Source organism: Onychostruthus taczanowskii, unplaced genomic scaffold (assembly GCF_017590055.1).
Source record: "Onychostruthus taczanowskii isolate IOZ18803 unplaced genomic scaffold, ASM1759005v1 scaffold1, whole genome shotgun sequence".
NCBI lineage: Eukaryota > Metazoa > Chordata > Aves > Passeriformes > Passeridae > Onychostruthus > Onychostruthus taczanowskii.
In genome coordinates this window covers 2,388,845-2,395,002 of record NW_024496525.1, presented here as the reverse complement: position 1 = coordinate 2,395,002, position 6,158 = coordinate 2,388,845, and positions in this window count along the sequence as shown.

The window sequence follows — 6,158 nt, the reverse complement described above, 5'->3', positions numbered from 1 at the left end:
TAGTCGTGAAACAATAGGAATGCTGCACAGGTACTGTCTGTGGTGAGGAAACAGAGATTCGTTCGTCTTCCCCAGTTTAAAAAGGGAAAAGATCATAAAAGTAATGGTTTTCCTGGCAGGATTACTGCATAGCAGAGTATCCATCTCCAGCGTTCATCTTCCTCTTATCCAGCAGCAATCATGTCACATAACAGCCAGCCTTAATTCACCTGTCATGCCTTTTGGTCATGCCTTTTGTGTTTGTGCGGGCGATCCCGAAGTCTCCAGCAGCTGATGAAACCACAGTCCTCAGTGACCCTGTTAGCAGGCTGTCCACCAAATATTTCCACAGGCTGCAAGAAGCTTCCAAACATGAGCCATGACAAGCCAAAGTGCTGTGGACTGAGAATCGGCATGTCGAGCCCATCTCAACCATTAAGACCAGTGGCAGGTGCAAAGAAGAATTGGATAAGGTTGTGGATCCCAGATCTGCAGCAGAAAAAAGTGGAAATGGGACAGCAGGTAGCAAGTCCTGGAGACCTGGATCTGTTGCCTCCCTCAAGTAGGGTTTGATTCAGTGCTCCCTTGGTTGGCAAGCCATGCAAGGTGCATGCTCTGGCCAGCCCACTCCAGAAGTGCTTGAAGGATTCTGGTGGCAGGACAATTGGGCAGGAAGCCCAGTCAGTCCTACAGAAGGAGAGACTGTAGAGATTTGTGAGAAGGAGAGCAAAGCTTCCAAAACCTTCAAACTGGCTTTCCCAGAGCATGGGGGGAACGGCTCACTGGAGGGGCCCGAGTGGCAGAAGGAGTATACACAGCTGGTGGAGGATTATTCCGGCAGCCCAGGCCCCTGTATAAAAATCTCTGTCCCAAAAGGGGATGATCAAGCACAGGTGGTGCTCCAGGGATTATGATAAAGCCTTCCTGTGGCTCTGCCACCCCAAGAAGCACCACTTTGTCCACCCTGGTCACAAGCCCCTCCTGTGCACAGAGTGTGGCAAGAGCTATAGTTCAGAAAGGAGCTTCCAGACCCACGCATTGGCCCACGGGGCCGTGTGGCCATTCCAGTACACCCAGTGTAACAAGGTTTGCTGCCCCAAGTGAGACTTGCAGGAGCACGAGGTCCTGCACAACGGCCAGCACCCCTTGTCCTGCCAGCAGTGTGGCAAGGCCTTTGCATGCTGGCTCTCTCTCTGCATGCACAGGAAGATCTATTTGGCTGCTGGGACTGGCCCAGCTGATCCCAAGGGGTGCGATTGTGCCATATGTGGGTGTCACCTGGCCAATTCCAGCTCCTTATGCAACCACATGTGCCTGCATGTGGGGTGGTGCACTTTCACCTGCAAGCAGTGCAGCAAGTCCTACACCCTAGCCACAAAGCTGTGGTGCCATCAGAAATCCCACCTGGCTGGTAATCCCTGCAAATGCGAACTCTATGGCATGGGCTACGCCCTTCCCCAGAGCCTTGTGCACCATGTGCTCACACACAGAGTGGTAAAAGGAGTCTGAGGAGCTTGCCACTACACTGGCCTCAGTTGCTGTGGGCCGGTTTCCTGAGGCAGCAGGAAAGACACGGAGGAAGGGCCAGCAGGGGGGGCTTGTGGGAGAGCTCACCCTGCTCGTGGTGGAGGTGCTGGGGCCACTGAGTGAGGCTGAGCTGCTGATCACAGCCAGCAGTCACTGTATTACTACTTACTAGTCTAAAGGCAGATCCCAGATCCTGGGGCACACAGGACAAAGGCCATGTGTCCATCAGCAAAGGATATAATCAAAATCATCCTCTCCAAGCATGAGGACAAATGCATCATGACACAGGATGAGGCCTCACTGAGTGACGTGGTCATCATCCAGGAGGAGATGGGCTTCAGGAGCCGTGGCAGAAGTGGTAGAGATCAAGACTGGTACATGGCTGATCATCTGTACTTATTAAAAAAAGGTAAAAAACCAAAATCTAGCTCTCTCATCTCTGTTAGCAACAAGGCCCTGTGCCTCAGCCCCAGGCAGAATTAGCAGTCTTGGAGGCAAATGCCTGTATAAATGTGGGTCTTTGCAGTAGTTGCTCGTTGAAGTTATGAGCCTACACATGCCACATGCTGGGCCTGGCACAGAGAAGGCATTGGCTGTTGATGGGAAGAACTTCCTAGAGAAGACACAGCATTAATGAGCAGTGCTTCTGTTCTGCCTGTGTTACATTGTCAGTCAGTGACAGTGCACTGCGGGGAAGGCAGGAAAAGTCTCAAAGCAGTGACTTTGAACAGTGCCCTCCTTTCAAGTTTTTTAATTACTCGTTGCTATTCATGTGCTTTCCTGGACTTTTATTCTTGGAGCTAAGCATCGCTTCTGATCATTTGAAGCTCATGCTGGTGCCAGACATTACTGGTAAGCAGCTTTCCAAGTGCTTACAAGGTAGCTTGTAATATGAAGAGCATTTTTCACAATTAGCAGAAGCAAAGTCCTGCCTTGGAGCTAGGGCTGAGTGTCTTCTCTGCTGTCACCTGGTTTGCTTGCTGTCAGTCTCCTTCGCTTATGGTGACTGGACAGTCTGTCTGAGAACATGAAAAGGGTAGTTTTGTGTCTCACTATGCAATTTTCAGTGTCCCCAGCTGAAAGGCTCCTCACCTCTCCATATAAAGGTTGACTAGTTCAACCCCGATAGATTTTCCATTTCCTCTCCACATTCATACTGGGTTCAATAATTTTTTCCCTTTTTTCTCTTCACATATTCTTGCTTCCTCTCTTCCCTTCTCTCCTATCCCTGCACCAAAACATTAAAAGACAGCACTGCCACAACTACATCCCAATATCCCTTCTGCTCCATCTTCTTCAGTCCCTGTTTGCCAACTGAGGCATGCTGCTGTAAATGAGTCCTGTTGCAGGAATGAAGTGCACAGCTATGTGAACTTGACCTCCTAGGAAGAGCTGACAATACCAGACCTAACAGGTCTTTCAGACTTGCCTGTTCTGCACTCGCTTTCCACGTGTTATAGGAACACCACTTTGATTTGCTGAATCCTCAGTTTTAGCTATTGCTCTCTGTCTTATGCCTCTCAAATATCTGCAATTCCTCTAATTTTTTTAATTTAGTCTTTCTTAATAGCTTTAAATTCTCTGGGTTTCTTATGCCCACTGCACAAGGCACCAGAGAATCATAAGTAGCATAGTTCCCTTTTGGGGTGCTATGAATGCAGTTATGTGATACTCCTAAAAGCTGCTCTTTGTGGTTTCTACATTAAATTTATTTTCATTAACTTTTATGACGTGTTTGCAGACAAGGTGCTAGAGTGAGATCCATGACACTTTGATGTGATGTAAAGATGGAAGGTGAATTCAGTTGATAAGCCTTTGGATGTCCTAATTTTTAATTATTTTCTCTATAGGGGCATGCGAGCTAAGTCTTCCCTGAATGCTTGGAGCACAGGCATGTGAGTGGGCTTGTATTTGAAGGTGCAGTGCTTCCTACTGTTCTCTCTTTGTGCCTATCCAAACTCAAATATTGACACAGCTGCGGAATGTTCTCACTGGAGCTGGGCTCATTTGCTGTGTTTGAAGCATGTGCCCTCTGTCACAGCAGAACTGGGAGAGAAGGGGGAGCAATGGGGGGAAGGGGCAGGGAGAACCCAGACCCCTATTGCCTAAATGGCTGATCTGCTTCTTTATTCCAAGGTAACAGGAGAGAAGTGGAAGGAGCAATTATGAATAGGAGGTCTTCACAGAAACATTGTTCACCTGACAGTTGGTCTGAGTAGGTGGGAGCATGTCTGTGCTGTGCTGCACGTATCACCTGGCTGCAAGATAAGCTTAGCTGCCTAATTCTGAGGAGCCCATAGGTGATTCCCTTGGGCCCCTGGTGATGATGCCACCACCATGTCTTTGTCTTAGAAACAGCATGTTCTCATGTGAACAACCTTTTTCTTGACAGCAAAATTATGCATAAAGTTGTTTACTCCTAGGAAATTCCTATAAAAGCCCTAAAGACCATGGTGCTGGTGAACCTCAGCATGGATGGGATCCACACAGGGTGCCGTGGCCTGACTGGATAGCTGTGCAGTGCTGTATAGCTTGGTGTTTGCATCATCTGAAGGGGTATGGGATTATCTAATGCCATACCCTTTCTCCCTTTCTTGTATTATGTCCAGCAAATGGTATTTTAATGACTACATTGTGGGCTCTGAGTACCTCTTTTATTGGGATACATAACAAGCCCTCATGCCAGTGCATTACATTTGGTGCAGTTGTCAGGATGCTGGTGAGAAGGGAAGAAGGATAGCAAGGAAAAGGATGTGTGCCTGCCTGGCATGGGGGCAGTTACACAGCATGCTGCCTTTCAGTGCCAGTGAAGGCTATGTGTCAGGACAGCAGACGTGTGGATTACCCAGCTGGCTGGAGATCTTGTGCACCCATTGCCAGTACAGGTTCAAGCTGCAAGCACACAGCTCTGCTGGGTAATGAAGTCCACTATGCTGGCAGGGCTTCACCAAAGCTTTGGGGTGCTGCTGCAACACTCCTGGGTGACAAGTGCCAAGGTCTTCTGGATGATTTGGGTCCTTCCTGCTGGCAGGGTGACACCAGGTGTCAGGCATGCACACAAATGTTACATTTAAACCTCAGGGTGGTGTTAGGGTTCGCTCCCTAGCCAACTTGTAAACTGGCTTAAACCTGACCAAGGTGTTTGAATGAAAGGGAACAGGCTGCAAGGGAAGGAGACAATTCTCTGGGTCCTGAAATCCTCCCCCACCTGGCAGCTCCCTGGCCCTCAGGGACAGGGGAAACCCCCGTGTGAAGGGATAAGGGTTTCATCTTTCTGATTGTATCCAAGGTGTTGCTTTGATTAAATTGTATAACTCACTTTAGGAACAGATTGATAAATGCCTCAACTACTGAACCAGCAAACTATCCATCACAGACTAAGGTCAAAGAAAATGGGCCATATTCTGCTCCCTGGAAGTTGAAAAAGTAGTTACACAGGGGAAAAAATTGCCAAAGGCTTTCTTTACTTAAAAAGACAAATCAACACATAGAAGGAGAGAGATCAAGACTCCTGTGTTACAAGCCCTAACGCTGGATGGTAAAGGTACCTTAACTCTCTTGTCCTAAGAAAGAAAATAGCATCCATCATTCATGGGTGAGTGAAGACAGAAAGAAAATGAAATTATAAAAATTTGCTTGCAGGAATGGAAGAGTTAAATGTTGGAGGGGTGGAAGTCACACCCCTGGAGAGCTGATAGCTGATCAGTGCTGTGCTGCTGCAGAGGCTAACCACAGGAATGGGAGAAACAGAGAGGAGCCCTAGAAGCACATGAGGGAATGAGAAAGGCCACAATGTGAGGAGTCAGGATCTTTAATTACTAACATTGCAGTGAGACACCAGAAAGGGCTGCAAAGTGTCCCAGGATGTAGTGAAAATCTCCAATTACAAAGCAAAAAGTGAAAAAATAGAAGACACCTAAGTGATAGATGTAGCCTTGAGTAATCTAGAAATAAAAGGTTTCAGCAGTTACAGTTAACAGCCTAGCTGCCCTGATAGGTGGGTTTGTCTTGTATCACGGGGGAAAGAAGAACAGCAGCTGGACAAGAAGCAGCCAGACATAATGACAGAATCATCATCAGTTTTAATAAGGGTTTTTCAAACAAATACTTAAGCAACAAAATAAATGTAGGAACCAGAGCAAAAGTAATGTTTAAAGAAGATGACATAGGTAGGTATTAGAAGATATTCATACCTGTCTGATAACCAAACTTAACTGCTGTATTGTAGCGGTGCTTAAAGTTAGCTTTATATTCTGCATGATCCCATGGAAGGTGGTAGGACCTTTCCTTTAAAGGAAAGACAAGAAGAGGGTAAAAATCTGCATAAGTATAACAACCTTGATTTAAGCTACAGTGTAAATGCTGCCTGGTTATTATAACGAAGAGACAGAGATGCAGAAATTAAAGTGATTGAGGAGATTGAAAGCTGCTCCTCCTCCAGTTAGGAGTGAAGGTGGCTGTGTGGGACACAGCAGCAGCTCTGATCTCACCGGTCTTGTTTGTGCTTTTCCCTGTCCCTGCCTGTGCTCTCTGCCTAAATGCCATTTCCCCTGCTAAGAAACATGGGTATTTCTAGGGTTGTGTCTAATCCCATTCACACACTCTCCACCCAGGTCATTTCCACCCAGAGAATCCCAGCCATTCCTAAAGGC